The sequence below is a fragment of the Periplaneta americana genome, chromosome 13, assembly GCF_040183065.1.
Source record: "Periplaneta americana isolate PAMFEO1 chromosome 13, P.americana_PAMFEO1_priV1, whole genome shotgun sequence".
Lineage (NCBI taxonomy): Eukaryota > Metazoa > Arthropoda > Insecta > Blattodea > Blattidae > Periplaneta > Periplaneta americana.
Window position 1 is genome coordinate 61,111,981 of NC_091129.1, and position 27,613 is coordinate 61,139,593.

Consider the following 27,613-nt stretch of genomic DNA (forward strand, 5'->3'; position numbering starts at 1 on the left):
TGAGCTTAAGGAACGAGCTTTCCAAAACATTGATGTAGAAGTGGTTCGCAAAAAGGTAAAACCCTTAGAACGGTATACCTTCAAGAATACAAACACCACAGCATTCAGCGCGGGTTTTTTACTTGTGGAACATGGTTTTAAACTTAGAGACTTGGTGTGATCACAATTACGGTGTCAAGTTTATTTCAAGTACTCGACTCATATAAACTATGCCCTTCTGAATAAAGCTTTAGTATAGCTAGGCAGTGTGGTTTGGGAATTTGCGTAGCTCAAGAGTAAGGACAATAAATCTTCTTCGCAATAGCGTTGGGTCATATGCCCTCCTCACATAGTACATGCATAGGGCCTATATGCAGAAATGCAAACCTTCATACTTACATAAACGCATGCAAACTGTACATACATGCATATCTATAATACATACATACATACATACATACATACATACATACATACATACATACATACATACATACATACATACATACATACATACATACATACATACATACATACATACATACATACATAGGCCTACATACATTTTTTCATTTCATTTAGCCTATTATATTCCATAGATCTGACATTAGCAATGAAGCTTTAAGATGTGGAACAAGTCAAAATTTTACAAGATTACAATTACAATTACAATTTTTACAAGTTTTTACATTTTTTACAATATTTTACAATTTTTACAGTTTTACAATTTTTACAGTCTTACAATTTTGTAATTTTCTACAATTTTTTACAATATTTTGGCGAGATGTAGTGAGATGAGGTGAGGCCCGAGGAATCGCCAAAAGATTACCTGGCATTTGCCTTATGGTTGGGGAAAACCTCGGAAAAACCAAACCAGGTAATCGGAAATGAAGTGAGGCCAAGGACTCGCCATAGACCATCCGGCTTCAGTCCCACAGGATGATACATACTGTACATACATACATGCATGCATGCATACATACATACATACGTACATACGTACATACGTACATACATACATACATACATACATACATACATACATACATACATACATACCGTCGTTGTTCCTGTGACATATTTATCGATTTTCAGATTTTTGCTCTATGAAATCTGCAGTGCTTGGGAAAAGTGACATAAGTCAGTTTCCACAAACCTTTTTTGATAATTTATTGACAACTTACACTGGTTTATATCGATTTGATTTTTTTTCTGTATGAATTATTGTAATGGGAGAAATACTTATGTATTTTTTTCCAAGCGAGCAGATGTTCCGTAAGTTGTCAATAAATTATCAAAAAAGGTTTGTGGAAACTGACTTATGTCACTTTTCCCGAGCACTGCAGAAATAACTTAAATAGTGATACAGCAAATAATAAAATCTCCTATATGTAATTATACTTCTTTGTTTCGAAAACGTAAGAATTCACAGTCTCCTATGTATGGCTGCCATAGGATGAATAAATGTGTTTTCTCTTCCTACTGAAAAATTTTATGTTTTGCACTTAAAAGAGTTATTGCAGGAACAACGACGATATATAGTACATACATCAATCATGATTGTGACCATGAAACAAAGTGAAAGTGATATCTTTATGTGAAATGAAATGAACGGAAATATAAGACAAAATGGATGATGTTGGAATATACATATTTCACCGACTTTAGGAAAACGTAAGAATTTCAAAAACAAGCCTTATCTTCGGCCTGTTCACAATAATAGTACTATTCAAATCCGGCGAACGCAGCGGATCGAACTCAAGTCGGCGAATTGGTATGTCGTGTCTGTAAAACGAAGGAACAATATATTTTATACTTAATAAAGAAGTTTATTTTGAGGACATATGTGACACACAAATTTTACGGTTATGCTATATAAAACTTGTTCTCAATATTTTCAGAACCGCGTCAGATGGATGGATCCGGAGTAAATTGGGCCCTGAATGCGTCTGCTGTTTCTACTTCCGCGATTTTGTAAGTAAAGAATTAATATCACTTCTGTTTTCATTCTGTTTTGCTTTTGTGTCGTATTTTAATAACCAAACTACAAAGAACTTGATATTACTTTATTGTACAACTACTCTCGAAATCTGATACTTAAATGAAATGGGAGAGATCGCAAGTTTTATTACATGATACAGAATGTAAATTACTCAACGTTTCCCTCTGCAGACGTCCCATTTATCTATCGCGATTTCTCGCATAAATGAGAAGTGACCTTCACCTTATGCCTACATAACTTCTACAAGAGGTAGATGAACTCGGTTTCAAAGCAAATACTGGACTTGCTATTTTCTATGTAAGTTATGGTTTCCTCTACGAAACGGAAAATGTAAAAGCTATACTACTATATTGTTGGTAGCTTTATCAAATATAGTATCACATCGGGTTTTACGTTGAATTGTTATTCTTTCATTAAGTTAGATATCGCTCGCATCAAAATAATACGAGTACATAAAGTCTATGTATATCCATTTATATTACAAAACAAAGCAAAGAAACTCACGTTACCTTCAAAAACAAAACCCGTGACTTTTTATCACAATACCATATTAACATAGAGTACAGTCAAGTGGGGTGAGTTCGGACGGTTTTGAAACACTTTTTATATAGTTTGTAAATAAAAAATGCAATAAATATAGAAATTACATATATTGTGGGGTATGCGTCTAAGGAACATATTCCTTAATTAATTATTAATAGTTATTGATTACTGCAATATATAGAAATTAATATAAAGTGTCCGAAATCACTCCAACGCTGGGGTGATTTCGGACACTAAATAGTTGAATAATTTCAAGGGAAAAATTGTTCAGGGGCCGGGTATCGATCCCGGGACCTCTGGTTGAACGTACCAGCGCTCTACCAACTGAGCTACCCGGAAACTCCACCCGACACCGTCTCAACTTTTGCCTTTATATCCACACAACTCGCGTGGGCTGACGAAACGCCAGAGACCCACATCGAGTGCACACAATCTCTGTGTGACTTGGAATTGTGGTTTTCTGTTAACGTACACAGTAACGTATATATATTGCAAATCTAGTTTTTCAGGTAAAGCTCCCTGTAAAGCAGATTTGAATAATTTCAAGGGAAAAATTGTTCCGGGGCCGGGTATCGATCCCGGGACCTCTGGTTGAACGTACCAGCGCTCTACCATTGAGTTACTTATTTATGTCTGAAGTTGTCCCACTGTGAGGTGAATTAGAACATAATTTCTTATTTATTTTTTAATTCTAGGATAATAAGAATATATTGGGCTATAAAACATAAGTATTGCAAATTAAAATGACATATGACACATGCATAAAAACATTCCTTTTATTCCTTTATAAACATAAAATTTATATGAAGATAATATGTTTCCTAAAAATTTTGTCTCCAATGAGCTTAACACAATCATCTGTGAATAGATCACATTATAAATTCTTAACAAAAACAATCGTAAAAGATGATAATAAACAATAAAAATAGATGAAAGTGATGTTGATACTTAATTAAGAAAACTCTTTACACCTTTACACAATGTTAAAACTCGAACAAACTATTCTCAATTGTTATTCTATGTTTACAAATACACACACTTTAGATTACATTTTTAAAAACAGATTTCCCTTTGTCTTGTGTTGAACTTTATAGCACTTTTGAAATTTGGTCTTTTGTTACGGTGTCCCCATCGGACTATTGTGGGGAAAGAAACGCTGACTTACTGTCTTCAAACTGACGTAAAAATTTCACTTCCAATCCCTTGCCCCCACTTCAGTTACGACACCAACAAACTGTCTTGTAAGTTCTTTCTTCCTCTGCTGATAAGTATAATTAACACCTACAAATGCTTCCACTTCTAGCACAGCCCTCCTTTTCAACCATCATTCGACGACGAACATTTGAGGTTTCAGTTGCAGGGTAGCGACCATGTCGGGTTTGCCGCATTAATTTTGTTTTCCGATGTTGATCTGGAAATTCTATACAGGTCAGATGTCTTCCTCTATGATAATTTTCCCTCTTTAATGTATTTTACGGCTTTTTCAAGCTTCTTCGGGTCATAATTACCTCTTTACCTACCACCCGGCTTACTTTTGTATTCACGTGGCATTGTCGGAACTCACCCCACACTGTTTTCTTAGTCACAAATATGCTTACTACAAGGATACTGATAAACACTTAATAATGCAAACTGAACTGTGGCTTTCTAACCACTTTCAGAAACTGCAAAATGCACATGAAAGGCTTACCTTATACAGAGACATCGTTTTATTTTTACTAACATTTTTTATATTAACCTGGCTATACCTTTAGAGAACCGGAAACACCATTCGCTACCCCCTTCCACGACTGGAGTTCGATGATACTGGCGTAAAACACAAACAAATCACTTTACTAGGTATTGGAGGGAAAAAAAGTACTACATTCATTTACGTAAACTAGGAAATATTGCGATTTTGAGTTCGATAATTTTCATTAGATTTTTGTTTAATCAAAATGCAGTACTGTATTAAGAATAAGTGTTTCTACTCACGAACTGAGTTATCCATGCGAACGTATTCATTATGCAGTGTATATTATACTGTCTCCAGCACATTAGCGTACAATATAGAGAATGAAGTTAAATTGAAAAATAATCATAATATGGATATTTAAACACATTTTTGAAAATTTTGGCCGTTCATTTCGATACAGTCTTCAGTTCTTTTGTGCATATTATCGCACTGTAGACTACTGCATCTAATTCCAATTACCAGTTTCGTCCCTCGTACTAGTAACTCATGTTGAAATAATTCTGTACCTACTCTATAAAAGAGTATCTTACGTACTGTAAAGTCAATCTTCACTTCTGCCGATTCGAAAAGATAAAATTACTCAGACATGCTATCTACTGTCCGTCCAAGTGGTTATGCCACAGGATCGTAGAAAGGGGGGAAATCACGTGAGAGTTAATTACTTAACGAAGCCCTTTTATTTAAGTTACTTTAAACAGTTGTATAATATTACGTAAACGTCCAATTCCTAACAGAAATTAATGTTTTCAGAAAAGAGCTAAGACAGCCCAGCTTTTACAGAGGGGCGAGCAGAGCAGGTGGGAGAAATCGGGATGCGACGTAGACAAACGGACAGTACCTGTGCGAAAATATGATTCAATATTGAAAGCTCTTTCGGCACTGGAAAACGCGAACATATTTCTGGAACGTACTATACTCACTAACTCAGTACTGTTTACTATATGCGGCCTTGATTCTGTGTGGAGGACAGTTGGAACTTCATTAGTAGAAGGGGTGGGAGTGAAGTACATTAAAAAACTCAGGTACAATAAAAATTGAAGTAAAAATAAAATGATGTCCTTGTATATCCCTCAGTCTACAACTATGAAAGTATCCACATTGTAAAAATCCTAGCTATTACGTCGTAAAATTTAAAATGCCCAAATTAAGTTTCCCAAACAAAACCAATCTGTGGAAACAGGAAGCACGTGTCACTTGCAGCATCTGTTAAGATTCTGTTAAGTGCGGCACTCATAAACTCACGCTGTAGTGTGAACTGACTGTCATAAACGAGAGAATAACAGTACTGTCCTAACTCACCACTGCGTCCGAACTCGCCTGACTTGACGGTACAATCTAAACAAGATTTACGATGTGGATTAACAAGTCTTTATCTCTCATACACGTCAAAGTAGATCCAATTGTCTTTCATTTAAACATAGTATATTTATGGCAGTTTCAATGGATAATGTCTGTGTCATAGTGGAGACAGTTTCAAAAATAGTTTCGCATAACTTTATAGGCCTTACGCAAGAAATGTCTAGCTTCTAAAGGCTATTAAGCTCTCTGTATCTCACCGCTGTAAGTGTGGCAGATAATTTCTAGCAACTAGGTGTCATTTTATATCATTTTGTGAGTCTGAAGGCTCTGAAGTAAAAAAAGATAGATTTGTTACACAATTTATTTTTTGTCTGTCTGTTGCATATTACTTTAAGAAATTATGTACGCAAGAATCAGTATCAAAATACTAGATATTTGATACGAGGACTAATAAAACAAACTGTCACTCGCCGAAACTATAGATCACTTATAGTCATTGAATTCGTCCATATTGTATCATGGAAGTAAATCTACGTCAAGTCAGAATGATGGTGGGAAAATGGCGTAATATTTGGAAGAGAAACGGTGTAGCCTCATCACAAATAACGAATCCTTCCGCCAATAATATAACTTTCACTTTACGGTAATTAAATCGTCCGCCGCCTTAGCTTTGCGAATAGTGTATGCTCGTAACATCCAAGCGGTCTGTGGTTCGAATCCCGGTGTTAGCAGTGTAAGAGAATTACCATCCGTCTACTGTACTGGCAGTTTATTCCTTGCTATATATACTGTTCTTTGTTGTCTGTTTCTGCTGATCACAGTATCAGAAGGAACCGCGTTATACATATATCTGTTAAGTTTGACCAAATTAGAGATACCTTTCCCTACATCGCATATGACTGTAAGTTGATATGACTGGAAGAGATTAAACAAGAAGAAGAATTAAACTTAATACTTTGTCTGGAAAGTCGATGTTAATGCTTTCTTGTTAACGTTGAGCTTCGTCTCTGGTTATGATAACTTAAACTTTCTCGCCCTTGCTTGTCGAATGATGTAAAATCCATCTCTAATGAGGTACGGTAGTTAGTAATTTATAATTACCTCTCAGAGACTAGCGCGGGCGTGATAGCATCGCAAATTCCTCTCATTTGGGCTTGTTTTATATGCTGTAATTAAGCCTCACAGATACCTGGCTCTTTACTTTCGTTCCGAAAGAGGTTATGGTAAGGGAGTTTATTGCCCTTAAGTATCCATCGTCCTTGGCACGGTTTGACCAGCATTGTGGGCATACGACTGCTTCATGGATGTCCTGGTATCAATTGCTCACGTGACAGCTGCATCCCAGTGTGACTTTGTTCTTGTCCAGTGCCAAACTTTGAAAGCTGCTGCAGTCACAGTGCAGTGTGGAATAATTATTAACTTAGTTCAAATACGTGACAAGCGTAATCACCTTACCATTTTCCTGGGAACCAATTTTCAGCTTACCATTAATCGAATCTACGGTTCTGAACTTCTGAACTATTGGACTTCATTGCTTTATATGACATTTTCTTTACATAGAAACATTACATATAGAACAGAATTTAATATTTACCGAAGTTTTGTATGGGATGGTTAAGTCGAAACGTATCCTTGATAAAAAAAATTCTTGCATCCATAGTTAAAGAACTTGTTGTGTGATCTGACAGTATGTGTCTCAATAAATTCATTATGATACACATTACACAGTATCGTTTATAACACACGTTTTCACAAGCACAATAATGTTAATATATTTTATATTTGATATTGTAATGTATTGCCTGTTGATGCCCCATGAGGGCGAAAACGTTTTCACTTATAAATAAATTTAGAACAAATGTTATAAAATATAACTAGTTTTTTTTTTAATTTATTGTATAGTAAGTCATAAACACTGATATTTTAAAGTTTGATACAAGTATATATGTATATAGTCTTATCTGAAAATCATCATGAATTGAGGGGAGCAGAAGCAAAGGGGTGTAAGTGCACTTACGCTATTTTCCATAAAATGTGTTTTAAAGTTACAAAGGATTCGTAAATTCCGCGAAGTTTTAATTTTAAATGTTAATGTGCGATGTAGTTAAAAGATATATCCCTTTATCACTGAAATTATAAATGCTTTAGTTTACCCTGGATGCACTTAAATAATTTTTTTTAGAAATGTCGATTTGCTTCTAACCGCCTCAATTGTAAATTGTTTGTAAAGGTTTATTTCATATTAACATCAACATTCTATATTCGTTTCTTTAATTTATCTTTGATTTTCCCTGATTTCAGTATAAGTATTTACAATTCTTATTATTATTATCATCATCATCATCATCATCATCATCATCATCATCATCATCATTTGAGAATTCCTACTTTTCTGACGTTCCTTTTCTACCAAACAATACAGTAAAATATAGTTATAACGAACGTCAGAATAACGAATTGTTCATCTCTGCGAATATTTATATTGGTCCCATCATTAATGTAAAAATAGTGACTTTATAAAGAATATAAAGAATTTACGAGCATTATGCTCATTTCGGGTATCTATCCATATGTATTCAATTCAAATGTGAAGTGTAAATAAATTTGAAATTTGAAATATTATCAATCTAGTGAGGTGGGAAATGAAAAATAATAATAATAATAATAATAATAATAATAATAATAATAATAATAAACTATAACTCAGCGCATTTCGAGCTGGCAGACCAATGTCACATACAAACCACGCACGAATCACTGAACTGAAAACTGAAGAAATGGTAATCCCTGCTTTTCCAGCTGATTTTAGTTGAGGAGAATGGTCCAGGAATCAGATAAGCGCACGTGACAAATTAGTCCATTGCTTGACCTTGATTCGCTTCGAAATGCGCTGACAATACTTAGTGGATGTAAAAGTGATCCTGTGAAGGAAGAAGTATTTTGTTATAACGAATTTTTGTAAGGAAGTATAGAATATTCTCATGCTGATTTTAGTTCAGGAGAATGGTCCAGGAATCAGTTAAGCACGCGTGGCAAATCAGACCATTGCTTGATCTTGATTCGCCAGTTCGAAATGTGCTGACAATATTTTAGCGAATGTAAAAATGATCCTGTGAGGGAAGAAGTATTTTGTTATAACGAATTTTTGTAAGGAAGCATGGAATATTTTTATGCTGAAACCCAATCAGTCAATGGAGACTGATTAACGTGTAGCGTTTTGCACCCAATGTCACTGAGTTGCATTTGAACCTAAGCCGACTAACTACTGTGGGGGGTATAAAAACTACTGTGTGTGTGTCTGACTGCTGCACATGTATCTACTCTAGTTTATCCTTTACAATCCAAGCCGACTACTTTTGATGTGTAGACCGATGCTGGATGCGTATCGGTTTGAGTGGAAAGGAACCGACAAGTCAAGTAGAATAAAATAAAATTGTGGTTAGTTGCATACTGTTCCCAGAAACGAGACGCAGTTCTGTCTATAAGAGAAAAATAAAATTATACAAGAAGTTGACAGTGGTATGAAGGTGATATGGCGAGAAAATATGTTCGGAATCAGAGCGTCAATTCTTACAAAGTTCTTGAAGAACAGAAGAAACCTACCTCCCTTTTAAGTTACACTTATAACACTGTAAAGATACGCTTTTTATAAATTCCAGTTACTAGATTCCTTAGGGCTATCGATAATGTTTATCAATACCAATGTCAGTTCAACGATATTTCATTTTAACGGACTATTTTTAATGTCTTTTCAAATTCATTATGACATTTTACTGTATAATATATTCAGTTACACTATAGAAACACAAAGTGTATAATAGGCTACAAATACATAGGCCTAGTGGAAGTGTTCAATGACAGTATTTTCACGAAGTAAATTCTCAAGATAAGAGTATGGAATCTCCTGTGCAATTTTTGCGTTATTTCTTTTTATTCGGTTTATTCAGTGGGAAATCCCTCATTCATTCCCAGGGATGTGGCTGGAATTTTCTCGTTGCTAAAACTTCCAGAACGTCCTCGAATTTCACTCACTCAATTTCATTCCAATGCCGAGGTCATGAAAGTCTACAGCTCTAATTTACAGTTCCACGCGTCTTCATGACTGCTAACGGGAACGCCTTCATGGTTTTCTATTTTTGTACGACGATTTCACTGCATGGGATTGAGTTCAACATTATTACCTACTTTCCATTACGTACTAATAAATTATGGAAGTTAAGTTCGATGTTCCTCCGAATTTGTCGTGATCAATATCTTTGTTCTCGTCGTTGAGTTTGTTGTAGTCGTTATCTTGGTCCTCGTTTTTCTCATGGCCCTTATCATAATTCTTGTTGTCTTTGTCGTGAGCTTCATCGTGGTTCCTCTCGTCTTTGTCATGGTCCTTATCGCGATCTCGTTGACTTTGTTGTGGTCCTTATTATGGTCATTGTTGTTTTTGCCATGGTCCTTGTCGTGATCCTCATCGTGGTGCTTGTTGTGATCTATGTCGTGATTCTTACTGTGGTCCTTGTTGTTGTCCTTTTCTCTGCTCTTGTCGTCCTTACCACAGTCCTTGAATTTGTCATTACCCTTATCGTGCTACTATCGTGGTCCTTATTGTGATCTTTATCGTGGTGCTTGTGTTCTATTTCATGATCATGAACCTTGTGATTGTTATCGCAGTACATGTCGTGGTCCTTATCAAGATCCTTGTAGTGGTGTTTGTAGTGGTCCATGTCGTCGTAGGCGCCGAATACTTGTTGCTCCGGGGCTGAAGCAACCAACAGGTATATTTCATGAATGCTCAGCGCCCATAGAGTTATTGCACTGAAATTAATTTCCGTTTCAATTTAATCCAATTTACACGATGCAATTTCCGTTAGCTATCGATTGAATTCTTTTTTCAGCTGAGAATAAATGTCCTACCGCCAATGTGTCAGTGTTAAATTTGCTTATTTAATGGTTCATTATATCCGGAACTACTGAAGATATCTTATTGAAATTTTTATAGGAAAAAGATACAAAATTTGTAAGAAAACGGACTTAGATGTATTTAGAAATAGAGGTTGTGAAAAATATATTTGAATTTAAAAAAGATATCGATATGATTGTTAGATAGACAAACACTTAGAATTAAGATTCATACTGCTGCTAATTTTGTTAAATTATTAAGTTTTGTACTTTTGTGAACTATATCAATAAATCTATCTATCTATCTAAAATACTGCTGCTAATGAGAGTAGTGACGATTTTCTGCAATGTGTAAGGTTTAACCTCCAGGAACCTTTTGGGTCTACATCATCTGTAAAAGGGTACGTTTAGGCTACAACATGTTAATGAACTGCGGGCAATTTGTTGTTTTTGTTCAGTGGTTGTTACAATTGCATACAAATGCTTGGAAATGTAATTCTGAAGAGAACAGCATTTCAATGTATTATGCTCGTATTTTTCTTCAGAGGACCATCATTGTCGCTTTATTTTTCTTCTTATTCAAATATGACACATTTGTTGTGTTTTGTTTTCATCGTTCTAAGAATTAAAACCTATTTTGTAGGAATTCACCTTGTTTATGGTAAATATGACACTAGATCGAGATAAATACAAAGCTGTGTACACATGACGAGACCCAATATTTTGGAAATAGATTCTAATTTTCGTAACGGAAATCGGAGCCTGTTCCATTGAACTTGGAGCTCGAAACGCTACAGCTTCTGCCTCCATCTTCTTTTCGAATCGGCTTATGCGCAGATTTAATAACCAAAGAAAAAATAAATAATGATGTTCAAAACATGAATGAACGAAAAATACAAACATAATCAACAATTAACAAGAGAAGGAAAAAAGAATAAGAATAGCATTCTAATCCGAGGTTGCGCTAGGATTTGGATTCCAATTGTGTTTGGGTTCTTTCCCTAGTTTGGGCTTTCAGAGGTATAAGATGAACGTTAGGTAATCCAAGTGAATTTTCGATCTCATATTGCCAAAGTAATACCCCGCTGTGACTGACGCTAGATATTAGTTTTTGCCATAGCGTGTTTCTTGTTACCGTAAACTATAATGTTACGTGATAATGCGGTAAGTGCAATAGTGGGCTTTGCCATAAAAATAGTTTTTCCCATTCATCGTCGGTGAATAAGATAAAGACGAGGAAAAGTGAAGAAACACATACATTTCACATTTTGTATTCAATTTCACAATTTATCGCAGATTAAAAAACTAGACTATAGCCCTTTACTTAACAAGCTCTTAAACATAAATTGCTTATTTTGGTAGCATTTGGGCAAACTTCACATTTATCCTAATTGCCAAAATATACCATTTCTAATGTTTTAAATTGCATCCAATTTTCTTTTCAAGCAGTCACTTTCACATGTTTGTGGTTCATGCACAATAAACGCAATAAAGATTGTTACATATAAATCCCACGAGTATTTCGGGCATAAAATAATGAAGAATTAAGTTTCCTTAGTATATAAGATATTATGTAAAACATGTACTTTGGAATAAAAATGTTCTACCATATTTTCGTATTGCATATAATTTGCATCGGCGGTTGGAGGTAGGCAGGCAGGTCCGGCGGCTCCAGTGTTGAATATAATATTACCTTCGTTTCTCGGAAATAACATATTAAGTTATTGTATGCTCAATTTCCCCACCCCCCGAACACGCGTTTCACTCGTACAGGAGTTAGATTTATATTAAATAGAACATATAACGTAGAATAAATATGGGAAATGCGTGTTATTATTCGGTTGAGAAACTTTTGTCATCTAGTCTGCTGTCAAAAAATCTGAAAGTTGGAATTAATAAAACAGTTATATTACCGGTTGTTCTGTATGGGTGTGAAACTTGGACTCTCAACTTGAGAGAGTAACAGAGATTAAGGGTGTTTGAGAATATGGTTCTTGAGAAAGTATCTGGGGCTAAAAGGGATTAAGTTACAGGAGAATGGAGAAAGTTACACAACGCATAACTGCATGCATTGTATTCTTCACCTGATATAATTAGGAACATTAAATCCAGACGTTTGAGATAGGCAGGGCATGTAGCACGTATGGTCGAATCCAGAAATTCATATAGAGTGTTAGTTGGGAAAAAAGACTTTGGGGAGACCGAGACGTAGATGGGAGGATAATATTAAAATGGATTTGAGGGAGGTGGGATATGATGATAGAGACTGGATTAATCTTGCACAGGATAGGGACCGATGGCGGGCTAATGTGAGGGCGGCAATGAACCTGCGGATTCCTTAAAAGTCATTTGTAAGTAAGTGAGTAAGAACATATTATTATCTAAAAGTTGTTTCTTTAATATTAACCGTATTATTTTAAGACAAGTTTTCCCCTCAACGTATTAAAAGCAAATCCTGGGTAACTTTCGGCGCAGAATCCTGTAGTCATTTCGCTGGCGTTATCACCTTCATCACATTCACATGCTAGATAACCTTAGGAGTTGATAAAGCGTGGTAAAATAAAAAAGGCAAGTTTATTTCTGTTACTTACACTTTATAAATTACTGTGTTTGTGTCACTTCTTTGCCTTACACTGTAATTCTCTGCTGTTAACTGTGAGATTTGCTAGGTCTCTCATGGAAGACTATTTTTTGTCATACAACCAATTTTCTCCAACGCGTCGTTTAGAAGCTATGCGATCTTAGGTGTTACACAATGAATTACTTAATTTACTTCCATACAGTTTTATGTCATGATGGTAATGTACAGTTTACAATTCTACATGGGCCTACCATTTACAACAGTATTCAAAGTTTAAACCTGCAACTCAACCATACGATATTCGACGTCTTCACTAAAATTGACCATTGAACTCTCTCCAACCTGTGGGGTCTCTGGTGAAGTTGGTCAAAAGCAGCGTGTACCTGCAGAACCAGTTTCTCTCTGGTCAGTTATAGTGAATTACAGTATATACAGGATAGCCTAAATTTCAAAAAGACATTTTTATAACTTCAAAATGCTCATCTGTCTTCAAATTTGGAACACGTACACTTTAAAAACAGTTTGAAAAAGTGGGACTAGCTTTTTTATGTAGAATTAGAAATATTGTCATTAATTGTAACTAAATAATAGAAAAGTAAAATATTTAACGAGTTGGACAGCACATAATTAATCATTTTTACATCAGCATAAATTACCAAAATATACAGAAAGCAGTAGAAGATCCCACAAATGATGCTGGGAAGTTTAAATCTGCTGGATTGAGGTATTGTGCAGATATTTTTAGTATAATTTTAAATTTCAATTTTCTGAGCTTTTATTTTTTCAGCATTTTGAACTTTTCAAAATACTCTGGGTACCACAAGTTTTTTTTTACTATCTGCTTGAAATTTTCAGGAAAACTTTAGATATATGAGTAAAAAACTCATGTGTAATTGTTGAGAAATAATCATTGGTTCCATTGTTATTAAAAATTGTTCATATTTCATATGCATCAAAATTAAAAATTAGATAACATCTATAGAAAATATTTTTTTCCTTCAAAACTAGTCTAAATTAAACAAAGCCTGCTCATCATTTTGTTTATATTAGTCTTTTAAGCCCAAAATAAATTTTTAAGTATTATGTGATAATTCATTTGGTACAAGGAGCATTTTAATAATATATAAAAATACAATGAGATCATAAATAAAGAAATTAATATCTCAAAAACTATTTGACATAGTTGGTGTATAATATCAGTATCATAATATGCTGGTATGGTCAAAATTTCAAGTCGGTCAGATGAAAATTGTAGATTTTAGAATATCATAGATGCATTGCCTTAAATAACATTGACCGTTGATCTCTCTTCAACTTGTGGAGTCTCTGGTGAAATTGGTCAAAAGCAGCGTGTACCTGCACAACCAGTTTCTCTCTGGTGTCAACTGAGGTGGTGTACACCCATATAATGAATACAGGATAGAGAGCGCGCATAGTTTTCCTTTTTACTTGGTTATATAACGACGCCTTATCAACTACTAGGTTATTTAGCGTCGATGGAATTGGTGATATTGAGATGGTATTTGGCGAGGTAAGGCCGAGGATTCGTCATAGATTATCTGACATTCGCCTTACGGTCCCGGAAAATCTCGAAAAAAAAACAGAATTAGGTGATCAGCCCAAGCTGGAATCGAGCCCACGTCTCAGCCGGTGGCTGCATAGCTACGCAACAGGTTACTGAAGGATATAAATTTCCTGAAAATAAGTAATTTAATGCACCATTGTCCTTTTTGTTCTATCAAAAAATTAAGAATTTTTTATGTAAAAAACTCATTCTTTTCAATAATACATTTCACATTGTTTCTTTTGACATGGAACCTTTAAGTGGGCTCTTATTCGAAAATAAGTTAATGTGTGTTTTTGACATTGGGCTACGTCTGTGAACTCGAATCATAATCAAATAATGATACAGCGAAATCAGTTATGATTTTTAAAGTAATAAAGTAATAGACTTAAAACGGTGATACAATAATAATATTACAGAGCAATGAGTACCGTAGCGATAATGTGCAACACAGTCGTTCGCACCCCCCCCCCCCTTACTCTGTGCAGCACTCGATAATGTAAATTTTTCGGACGCGAGCCAGCATTCCACCACAGTCTAGTACAGTCATATCAACTGATGCCCATATGGACAAGCGCGCGCTTTAGAGCTCTGGAGAGCCTGAGCGCTTTACAGCGGAAAGGAAAGAGACAGACGAGAGAGATAGTATTTGCCGCTTGGTCGATCTATATACAGGGATGGCAGCACTGATTCAAGGATAAAGGGAAGAGAACTTATTAAAATACATCCATGTTGATTTTTAGATTTGTCTGAGAAGTATAAGTGCATTATAAGAATTTAAGTTTCAATGTTAATGCTTATTTTTCACGAATTTCCTTTTTATTCAAAAGCAGTATTTTCTCAACTTTTTACAGAAAGGTGAAATTTTCAGAAATGTTTATTTAGTAGCCTTACAGGTACTGAAACAATGTTTTCGTAAATCTAATACTCGTATATCGTAAATATGTATTACTGAAGATACGTATTGAAAATTTTGAAAATATTCGCATGGAGAACGTTTGTAAGAAATTGAATAAACAAAGGAACTACTGTTACATCATAAACAAAGATATGTGTCCATGTGTTGTAAAAACGTCAACTTACCATGTCATACTTAATCTCTTTCTTTGGGATATCACTTTCTTTACGATCATTCAACTAAATTGTAAATGCTCTGATGTTTCTAGTAATGAACACAGTAACTTCACTATTTTCCATCAAAATATTAGGGGATTAAAACAAAAAACTGATGAATTGATCACTTCTTTAGCAACTCAAAAGCATAAACCTCAGATATTATGTATAACTGAACATCACATGAAGCAACAGGAAATACTACAACTGTCTTTACATGGATATGTATTAGGTTCCCATTTCTGTAGACATGTCTTCCAAAAAGGGGGTGCCTGTATTTTTATCAGAGAGGATCTATTATTTAGTAAAATTGATATATCTGATTTTTGCCTTGAACAAGATATTGAAATCTGTGGAATACAAATTGGTTATGAGATATCAAATTTAATTATCTTATGTGTTTATAGGGCGCCAATGGGAGATTATAAGAAATTTACAACTAACTTAGATTCATTATTGAAAAGACTTTATAAACCACATACCGAATTTGTAATCTGTGGTGACATAAACATAGATTATCTATCAGAAAGCTCACGTAAAAGAAAATTAAACTCACTTCTTGAAACTTATAATCTTAGTCACACAGTAAGTTTTCCAACCAGAACACAAGCTGGAAGTAGTACTGCCATTGATAATATATTTATAGATAAAAGTAGATTGAATTCCTATTCAACAGTACCATTAGTCAATGGCCTGTCTGATCACGATGCACAAATTCTAAGTGTTTTCAATATGAGTGAAAAATTCCAAAGTGTTAATCTAAAAATAAAAAAAAGGATTATAAATGCTGAATCTCATCATCATTTAAATACATGTCTACAAAATGAATCTTGGGAAAATGTATATAGTACCGATACCATTGATATTAATACTAAATTTAATGCATTTTTCACTACATTTACGAATTATTTCAATGAATGTTTTCCAGTCAAGGTGGTGAAAAAATGTAAAAGTAAAAACACGTGGATAACTCAGGGAATTAAAATATCATGTGCTAGAAAAAGGAATCTATATTTAATGAGTAGGAATAGTGATGATCCTCATGTTCTTAATTACTACAAGAATTACTGTAAAACTTTGACAAAAGTTATAAAAGATGCAAAGAAAATGTATCTGAATGAAAAAATACAAAATTCAGATAATAAGATTAAAACTATTTGGGATATTATTAAAAATGAAACTAATCGATATTCAAAGAGTGAAAATATTACTTGCATTAAAATCAATGATAGTAAAATAGATAACCCAAAATCAATTGCAAATCATTTTAACGACTTCTATATAAATATTATTCAGAACTTAAACATTCAAGATTGTGCAGAAGATGCTGCACTTGGTTAACTAACTGATGCATTTAACACTGAGTTTTTAGGTCTCAAATTTATTCCCACTACCGCAGCAGAAATCATGCATGTGATAAAACAACTAAAAACAAAATATTCCTCTGGATATGATGAAATTCCAAGTAAAGTTCTGAAAGCTTGTTCTGAAATATTATCCCCTCCGTTAAGCTATCTATGCAATTTGTCAATGCAATGTGGTATTTTTCCAGAAAGACTCAAATATTCAATAGTAAAACCAATATACAAAAAGGGAGACAAATGTACTATTGCTAATTACAGACCCATATCATTATTAATAACATTTTCAAAAGTGTTTGAGAAAGTTATGTATAATAGATTATATCATTACCTGGAGTCCAACAATATATTAGTTTTAGAACAGTTTGGATTTAGAAAACAAAAATCGACAGAGAATGCTGCTTTTAGTTTGGTGGATGAAATACTAAATTCATTAAATTCGAAACTACATGTAGGTGGGATTTTTTGTGACTTGGCTAAAGCATTTGATTGTGTAGACCATAGTATATTAGTAAAAAAATTGAAGTTTCATGGCATTAAAGATGAGATGTTGGGTTGGTTTACATCGTACTTATCAAATAGAAAACAAAAAGTAGAATTAAATGTACCAAATAGTCATAAAGTTACTTATTCAGAATTTAGAAATATTAAACATGGTGTTCCGCAGGGGTCAATTTTAGGTCCATTGTTGTTTCTAGTTTATATTAATGATTTAGCCTTGACCATAAACAATTCATCCCATGTAATTTTATTTGCAGATGATACAAGTGTAATTATTTCAAGCAAACAATACGATCATTTTATAAACACTTCTAATACAGTGCTGAATCTAATGAATGAATGGTTCCATGCAAATAAACTAGCACTTAATGTTGATAAAACCAGTGCAGTCAAATTTAGTACACACAATAGTGCTCAGGTTTCCTACAGTATTCGATTAAATGAAACTCATCTCAAAGAATCTATAAGCACAAAGTTTCTTGGTTTAGAATTGGATAATCACTTGAACTGGAAAACGAATATAGAATGTATTACTCGTAAATTGAGCTCTGCCTGTTATGCATTAAGATCCTTATCTACTATTGGTGATATAAACTTACTTAAAATGTCATACTTTGCATATTTTCACTCTGTAATGAAATATGGATTAATACTCTGGGGTAACTCGTCTGAAGCTAAACACGTTTTTGTTTTACAAAAGAAAGCTATAAGAATAATGGCCGGTGTGCATAAAAGGACCTCATGTAAAAATATTTTCCGAAACTTAGAAATCTTGACTTTACCTTGTGAATACATTCTTTCCCTAATGATGCTGTATATTAAGAACCAAGATAAATTCAGTACTAATGAAGACATTCATCATTTTAATACAAGACATAAATCAGATCTTCATCTACCCTCTGTTAGTCTAAGCTGTTTTAAAAAAGGAGTTCGCTATTCATGTATAACAGTCTTCAATGCACTGCCTAATTATCTTAAAGATTTGAAGAACAACGAGAAAAGGTTCAGAAAAGAATTAACCAAATTTCTACATACTCAAACCTTCTACACAATTGATGAATTGTTTATGCTTGTGAATTGAATTATTCTACTTAAATGACATGTACAATTTTATATAGCTCAACTAAAATATGTTTTTATATTGACTTAATCTGTTTACTATGTATTGTATTTTTTGTTTAGCATAACTGATGAATTGTATGTACTGTAAATTGAATAGTATACTGTATAGGTCAACTGATGAATTGTTTAAGCTTATAAATTGAATTAATCTACTTCATATGAATTGTATAGCTTAACGAAAATAAGTTTGTAAATTGAACTAATTTGATTGTATATGTTTGTATAGTTTGGCTGATGAATTGTATATGTTCTTAAATGATTACTAGTCAGTGTAGCTCTACTGATGAATTGTATACAGACCTACTGTAAATTGAATGGTAATATGTATAGCTCAACTGATGAATTGTTTATGATTATAAATTGAATTAATTTACTTGATATTAATTGCACAAATTTGTATAGCTTAATGAAAGTATGCTACTTTGTATTGTATATATTTGTATAGATTTGGCCGATGAATTGTATATGCTTTAAATTGAATAGTAATCTATATAGCTCTACTGATAAATTGTTTGTGTTTGTAATTTGAAGTAGTTTGCATGATATGTATTATCAATTTCTGTATATCACAACTGGTTGAATTGTTTATGCCTTAAATTTAATTAAATTGTTTTGTATTATAATATAGCTCAACTTATGAATGATCGTTTGCGTTTGTAAATTTAATAATCTGATTGGCTATGTATTGTATACTTTTAGTAGAGCCATCGATGTTGGTCAGTCGACAGACTCGCTGGGCTGCTGATCCGGAGCTGCGTTCGGGCTTGGGTTGGACCCCCCTTTGGACTTTGGTTTCTTCGGAGGTTTTCCCCAGCCGTGGGACTGAAGCCGGATGGTCTATGGCGAGTCCTTGACATCAACCCCTTTGATTTGATTACCTGGTTGGGTTTTTCCGAGGTTTCCCCCACCGAAAAGGCAAATGCCGGGTAATATTTTGGCGAATCCTCGGACCTCATCTCATCTCACTACATCTCGCCAAAATGTAAAAAAATGTAAAAAAATGTAAAAAATTGTACAAAATTGTAAAAATTGTAGAAAATTACTAAATTGTAAAAGTATAAAAATTTGTAAAAATTGTAATTGTAATATTGTAAAATGTTGACATGTTCCACATCTTAAAGCTTCATTGCTCATGTAAGATCTATGGAATAAAATAAATGAATGAATGAATGAATATAGTATAGTTTTACTACTATGAAATTTATGTGAATATTCCTTCTTAACTCTTTATTATGTTATTAACGCAATATTAAGAAACTGGTGTTAGTACTTTGTGTTAGGTACATAATATCAAACAGCAAATAACTATATAAAATAACTACATAAAATTTCACGTTCTGTTTGAAGTTTGTACACCACTGTTTTCTTAATCCAACAGGCTCCTTATTCATATACATAATCCTTGGTCCTTCCATACCTAGCGCTTGATGCCCGCGCACGACGTCAAAGTCAGAAAAATGCGCTTGCTTTGACATCACTGGTCTAGTATATACAGTCACGAAGCTTGAGTTGTTGAGGGTACTAGGAACAATAGATTGTGCTGGTACTATTTCGCATTGTGTGTGATGAGGCGATAGTAGCGATTCTAGTGATTAGCAATTATCTATGGATGTATATTCCCTACGTATTGACCTTCGTGACTGTGATTCCACTCAAGTTGTCTCGGCATCCAATTGACGTATGTAACACATTCATCTACGGTGTCGTGTAAAGCACGTGAGGAGATCTACTGTACGTAATAAAAACACAGCATTTGCTTCTTCAACGCGAAATTAATTTTATATATACACCTACATAGGGTGGAAGTGAAATAACCCTGCAGATTTTCAGAGCAAATAGTTCGTGTTTTATGAAACAAAACATTGTAATACCATATTGGTGGAAAGCCTTTTTTTTTTTCAGAAAAAAATGTTTTTCCCAAATGTTTAACACTTTCGTATTCGGTAACTGTTGCGAGTAGGATCATGATTTTTGTTCATATCGATAGAAAATCTAAATAAAGAATAATTTATCCCTTTGGCGTATTTCAGTAGCGTTGACGGTTTTCGTGTAAATTTAAGTTAAAAACCACTCATTCCAAGCCACTAAACGATGCGAACAGATTGCGTTTTAGTCGAAAAGGAAGGTGGGAGGTAGTTCACTTAGGGAGACAGACCTGAGTTCGTTGACCTCTTACATCTGTATTACGAGAAGAAATAGGAGTGTGTTATCGGCGATGTTGCCAGACTTCTGAAACTTCTAACTTAATTTTGTAATTAACTGTGCATAAAAAGTAATATAGGTTCTCTATTCATTTAAGTGTACCCTATAGTCCCTTTCAATCTGCAATCTTCAATATGATTATTTCACTTCTACTCCGTATATTTTTTTCACGAAGAAATATACATTTTTAATATTCCACGTGTTATCTCTTACGAAAGTGAGAAGGGATGGCAAAATCTTCACAGAAGGAAGGAGCAAGTGAGAAAAAAAACCGAACCAGCCCTAAATCATCAGCACCATGCGAGTTAAAAGGTTTTAACAGCGCAAGAAATAAGCCAAGGAGACGTCTTTCCCATCAATATACTATTGCAGTGGTTACGTAATAAAAAATGCAACCCGTACACTACTATCACAGAAGAGTGGTGGACTGGGTCTCCTCAGCTAATGTAGGACGTGACAGTGCAAAGACGGACTGTGACCGGGAAACAAAAACAATATAATAATCCTCTACTTATTATTAGCTACATATACTTTATACGAGTTACATAACTTTTCCCTCTTCCTATTCATTAGGCCTATTTATGTACTATTAACAGAGGAAAATATATCTTATTCACTATGAAAGAAAACACGTATTTTACATCAGGTTTTTGGAATTTTAAAACGTACCACTCTGATCATGAAGTTAGAAATTACATTATGTCAGAAAAACGCCCAAGCTTTTTTTTTATCCCAAGACGAAGCTGATACTTTTATTGCTTATCTATTAATGAAATATTCAACTTACAGGTAAGAGCGGGTAATCTTCATGACAAGAATTGTACATTGTTCTATTTTACTCCAATTAATGTTGTTGCAATTTGTCGTCATTGTGGAAGCTTGTAAAAATGTGAAAATATTCTGCAAGCTTTTCTTTTGAATGCTGTCCATTCTCAAGAATAGGAACTTCTAATAATATAGAAAAAATGATGACCATGTCTGAAGGTTTTTGATATCAGTTTACACAAGAATAAACTCCTTTCTTTTACAAAGAAAATTGTATTATTATTTTTCTACAATGATAATTCTTAACAAATTGAGAGAATACTCAAATTTTATTTTATTTTATTTATTTAATAATAACACGTACATAAAAAGCGCTACATGAAAGTACTCCAAAAGAGCAAAGCTCGTGTTCGGGGACAGTTCCGTTTTGATAGAAACATAAAATTTTACATTGTTCACCAAACATACCTATTTTTTCTGCATTTAAAATTTAAGATTCTGATTACACAGATTATACATACCGATAATTCACAAAAATAGAAATCTCTACTGTTTCTAAAATAAAATTCTTGTACAATTCTAAGTTCACATTCTTAAGAAGAGTAGATAGAAACATACATAGATATACATACTTTGTCGACAAAATATTTAAGAAAATGGTCACATAAAGATGATGATAATAATAAAGTTAGTAATAATAATACTAGTAATAAATGAGAGAAAAAAGAGACTATGTTGAGATTGGTGATGGATTAATATTTACTTATTATTAATTAGTACAGGTCATGTTAATATAGTAACAAAAATAAGACAGAAAAATATACTTAGGATAGAAATTAACTTGTTTTACAATACATGGTACATATAAAACAGGGAAGACTGTCACATAAATTGTTTAATTCTGGATCTGAAAATTTCATGCCTTAAAGTAGTCAATTCTGGATGAAATTTTATTATCGAATTATATAGACGTGGGCCATAATTTGTACTGTGTAGTAAAGCAGCAGATGTGATTTAGGTTCAACTAAATTAAGAATTTCATTTCGTCTTGTATTATGATCATGTGGGTGAGCTACAAATTTCATTCTATTTTTATGATAGAATTTCATTAAAGAGTATTTATAAATTTGGTCAATTCTAAAAACATGCAATTCGAAATGGATCAAATTTGTCGGATAATCCAGTCGCCTTTTCCAACAAATTTTGATTATACGTTTTTGCAACATAATTAGAGGAAGAAGAGCAGTTTTTGTAATTCCTCTCCATCCAGTTACACCAAATTGGATAACAGATTCAACTATAGCGAAATAAACCAAACATAATACATGAGTAGGCAAGTAATGGCAAAGGTTTACAAATTTGTAAATTGTTCTACGGATTCTATTACACAAAAAGGTGATTTGTCTATCCCATTTCAAGTGCTGATCAACAGTAATTCCCAGGTATTTCACATCTACAGGTTCTTTCAGGCAAGGGCATTTACAGGTTATAGGGAGTTTACAAAATGAGTTGTGGATTATTAATTTTAAATGAGAAAGTGATTTCAATTTGTTCAATCCAGAGACTGTTAAAGAAAATTGCACCAAAGTAGTTTCAGATAGCAATTTTGCATCAAGCCATTTTTGATCAACTTTATATATATATATATATATATATATATTATACATTAAACATTGGCATTTTTATATGCCCTCCCAAGTTAAATCAGTGAAAATCACCACCGTATCATCAACGTAAATATAACAGGAGCCATTATGCACTTTCAAATCAATGGTTAATAAACCATTAATATATATTAGCCACCGGCGTGGCTCAGTCGGTTAAAGCGCTTGCCTGCCGGGCTGAAGTTGCGCTCGGGCGCGGGTTCGATTCCCGCTTTGGCTGATTACCTGGTTGGGTTTTTTTCCGAGGTTTTCACCAATCGTAAGGTGAATGCCAGGTAACCTATGGCGAATCCTCTGCCTCATCTCGCCAAATACCATCTCGCTATCACCAATCTCATCGATGCTAAATAACCTCGTAGTCAATACAGCGTCATTAAATAACCAACTATATATATATATATATATATATATATATATATATATATATATATATATATATATATTAAAAATAGAATAGGACCTAAAATTGTTCCCTGAGGGCACCTATATCAATATTTACATTTTCACTGATATTATTATCAATTATGGTTACCTTATTTCTTTTGTTTAAGTATGATTGAAATAACTTATGCGCAATACCTCTGACTCCTATAGGCCTATCAAATAATTTGTCCAGAAGTAAACGATGGTTAACCGTGTAAAAAGCTTTCCTTAAATCTAAGAAAATTCCTAAACATTTAGAACCGTTATCCCACTCCTGCATAATTTTACCAGTGACTTCAATAATTGCGTCATCCGTAGATAATTATTTCTGAAACCATACTGATGTTTGGACAGAATTTCATTTTTATCTAAGTAATTTACTAATCTGTTTTTAAACATTTTTCTAATATCTTTGAAAAGCCAGAGAGCAAGGATGTAGGTCTATAGTTATTCAGTCTTTTTCTTTCCCCTGACTTATGGTCCAGTACAACTAGAGCATTTTTCAGAGATTCTGGGAAAACTCCTTGGGTGAGACATAGATTGAACACATAAACAAGCGGTTTAAATATATATTTAATAATAATATTTAATGTGTTATTTGTAATTTTGTCGATTCCCGGTGAAACATTATTTTTTAAGGATTTAACAATATTGTAAATTTCTTCTTCAGTTACTGGTGATGAAAACATGGACGAGGATGCGTGCTTATTATGGTCACTGTAATAATTTTCTGTGTTAAATGCCGATGTTTCCTGACTTTTGAATTGTCCTGTAGGTCTACTGTATTTCAACAGGAAATGGTACTAATCAAATCTGGAGATCCATGTGATTCATAATTAAATCTCCATTTTCAGACTGGAACTCAGTGAACTGGGAAGCCAGACCAGCAGCCTGTTGTCGCTTCAGGTCTCTGTTCTCCCAAGGGAGCAATAAATTCGTGTCAGGTGTTGGCTCGGGTCGCTCCGCTCTAGTCGGATCCTAATGCGGCGTTTTTACCGCACGTACGCATAATCTCATAACCGAATTGAAATTATTGTGTGGGCTAGGGAGGAAATGACTCTCGGTGCAGTTTCCTGCAGTAACGTGACGGCACTTCCTGTAAGGACGAGAAGTTTCGTATCCGTGGTTGCTGCAACATAATAAAATACAGGGAAACCGATTCTAGCAACAATTCATAGTTTGGAATATGAAATCAAATACCAAGTGATTCCATACATAAAATATATTATACCTGTTATATTCAACAAACGAGGATCATTGTTTATTTTTATTATAATCATCATTATAATCATTGTAAAACCTATTAGTGGAAATGGTGATATAATGAAAAATAAGTAAATAAAAGAAATAATTTAAATAGGCTACCCTTTGATGTGTGAAAAATATATTACGTAAAATTTAAGCTCTTCCATGTTTTAGGAGGTAGCAGGACTGTTGTCAACCGCTATTTAGTAACAATTAGCACGTCTGACCGTGAAACGAGCGTGCCCGAGTTCAAATCCTGGTTGGGACAAATTACCTGGTTAGAATTTTTTCCAGTGTTTTTCCCTCAACCAATTGAAGCAGAATTGCTGGGTAACTTTCGGCGTTGGACCTCGGACTATTTTGCCATCATTAATCACATATCATCATCTATACAATAGCCCGGGTTAAGTTTACATTGCGGCGTGCTCTACTTGTAAAAGAGCGCGACCGTTCGTCTACTTGATACCCAATCATTCCATTCCCAGAGACAAGGTCCAAATGAAAAGGTCCAAATATATAAAAGTCCACACAGGAAAGTCCAGATACGTATTCGTCCATGATATTTAGTCTATAAACAAAAGGTCCATAAGTAGAAATGTCCAAATTTAAAATTTCCAATAGACATAAAAGTCCAAAGTGCAACAAAAAGTCCAAAAGGCAAAATGGGTCATTATACAAAAATGTTTATTTTAAAAAGGGAGCAAACGTATGAAAGAAATACCACAAGAAAAAAACTCTAGACGGGAATGTTTCCAAGGTGATTAACTCACGAAAGCAAAGTTTTTGTTGTTATGGAAATGAAAGACTTCGAAAATTCTTAGTACTTTGTAATAAATCTCAATTCTAATTTTGAAGAAGGAATTATGTAGTTGGTCCAATATGTGGATAATAAATACATCAATAGTAGGCCAGCAAGGGGAAGGAGGAGGGCTGTTCTCTCTAAGTTTCCATCTGAAATGTGAAATGTTTATGAATTAGTGTTAAATGGTCGTCAACTGAGAGGATTCTACTCTCAGTTTCAAAGATTAGTTATATATCACCATGTAAATGTTGGCGATTTATAGAACACTTAAAACAACAGCAGAATGAAACGGAAGTATTGACGACACAATTGAGGTGGACATGAAAATATTAAACACCCACTGAGCAGAAAATGGAAAATCTTGTAACCAGATACCTGTAATTCAAAGACGAGAATGATATGAGGGGTTCACAATCAGAGTGGACCAAGTCCATCTGGAATAGTTCTCAAATATTGAGTCTTAAAGTTCCTGGCTCACACTTAGCAACCTTCACCTTCCATAAGAAATGCTGCCGTCTGTGGAGTAACAAATGAGTTATGGACTTTGTTTGTTATGGCAATGAATAAATCTAAGTTTTCTTCATCCGAGATTGTATTAATCCACAAACTGATCACTGGTGGACTTGGTCCACTCTTGTTGTGAACCCCTCATATATCTCGCTACTTAAGATCAATTTCTTTCCGCTTAAAATTGCATTCTGATCCACAACCTGAAGATGATGATCATCAAGGTGAACTTTAATGCATTTCTTCGGTGCCTTATTAGAACAATTCTGAATAAATTAATTGAACTAATTTAAATAAAGTTACCATAACACTTTTTAATCACTATTCATTAGTAATATATTTTAGTAAGTTTGGACATTTCACACAACTTCGTTCCAAGTGAATATTTTAGGCAGTGAATCATATTCAATTAAGAATTGGACTTTTTCAAATCTGGCCCATGACCAGTTTGGACATTTAAATTTTGGACTTCATGTAATTGGACATTTTCTGAGCTTGGACATTTTACATAAATGGACGTTACCACATTATGGACATTTTCGTTATAACTTATGGACATTCCAGTATTGGACCATTTATCTGCTAACCAATCATTCACAGAATAGGAGTGGTAAGCACAATAAGCCTCAGGCTCCGAGGACTGTTGTAGACATTAGCAAGTATATTTTTTACATTTTAATTTGGGTTGTTTCATTTTATATAAAATTCGTCGATTCTAGTCACCTTGAGGATGTGTTGTCTCGATTACTCACAACTGTTAACTCGATCTTTAATAAGTAAAAATGACATCCCACAATGTGAGAAACGTTTATGTTTTTAATTATCTTTTGAATCCTAGTTCTTTGTTATTTTTGTTATGTTATCACTATAGCTAGGAAGTTCGTACCAAAGCAGTAGATTTCAGTAGAGTACGGCGAGAAGTATAGATATCACCCGGGCCTCGCCCTGCTGCCGCTCGCTATAGATGATACACAGTATGTTCACAAACAACGCATACTGGCATTCTGTGGAGCTGTGTAGAGTCGTGAATAGTTTGAAGAATATTGTTAATTTATATTAATATTTTAGGTTCTGAACAAAGTGAGCTATTCTGTTATTATTGTATAATTTACGTAATGTGAATATAATGCATGATTCCAAAAATGTCAACTCGTCTGTTATTAAATAATTGTGCAAACAGGAGTGTGTAACACGTTAATTCCCCCCCCCCCCTATTATTTTTCGTTAAATGTTGAAGGCTCGTGCTGCTATGCTTTCAGTTGCGGTACAGTCCAAGTTCAACATCGGAATTACGATACGAACTTCTTAGCTGCCA

At 34.0% G+C, this 27,613-nt stretch overlaps 1 protein-coding gene across 1 annotated transcript in view; it reads left to right on the top strand.

Annotated features, from left to right (window-relative positions):
- The window catches only part of LOC138711999 (probable G-protein coupled receptor No18), a 1,860,709-nt gene that overhangs the window by 925,516 nt on the left and 907,580 nt on the right, over positions 1-27,613 (top strand). The window contains exon 4 of the mRNA XM_069843351.1: positions 1,881-1,953. The gene's annotated coding sequence lies outside the window, so the exon portion shown is untranslated. The remainder of the gene's footprint in view (positions 1-1,880; positions 1,954-27,613) is intronic.